Below are 530 nucleotides of genomic sequence, written 5' to 3'. Positions count from 1 at the left end.
GGTACCAGCCACTGCAAAAACATGCCAAATTGTAAAGAGCATTGACGCTAGGAAGAAACTACATCAACTGATGAGCAAAATAACCAGCAAACATCATAATGACAGGATCAAATTTATATATAACAATATTAACCTTAAATGTAAATGGGCCAAATGCTCCAATTAAAAGACACAGACTGACAAATTGGATAAAGAGTCAAGACCCATCAATGTGCTATATTCAGGAGACCCATGTAATGTGCAGAGACACACATAGGCTCAAAATAAAGGGATGGAGAAAGATCTACCAAGCAAATGGAAGCAAAAAATAAAAAGCAGGGGATGCAATCCTAATCTCTAATAAAGCAGACTTTAAACCAACAAAGATCAGAAGAGATAAAGAAGGCCATTACATGATGGTAAAGGGATGAATTCAACAAGAAGAGCTAACTATCCTAAATATATATGCACCAATACAGGAGCACCCAGATTCATAAAGCAAGTCCTTAGAGACCTACAGAGAGACTGAGACTTCCACACAATAATAATTG

General features: G+C 36.8%; 1 protein-coding gene across 1 annotated transcript in view; it reads left to right on the top strand.

The window, feature by feature from the left end:
- The window catches only part of LOC105534938 (epidermal growth factor receptor substrate 15-like), a 28829-nt gene that overhangs the window by 12017 nt on the left and 16282 nt on the right, over positions 1 to 530 (top strand). The window lies entirely within an intron of this gene.

This window comes from Mandrillus leucophaeus, unplaced genomic scaffold (genome assembly GCF_000951045.1).
Source record: "Mandrillus leucophaeus isolate KB7577 unplaced genomic scaffold, Mleu.le_1.0 Scaffold14, whole genome shotgun sequence".
Lineage (NCBI taxonomy): Eukaryota > Metazoa > Chordata > Mammalia > Primates > Cercopithecidae > Mandrillus > Mandrillus leucophaeus.
The sequence above is the reverse complement of the archived record's forward strand: the minus strand, read 5'-3'. Positions and strand labels throughout refer to the sequence as shown.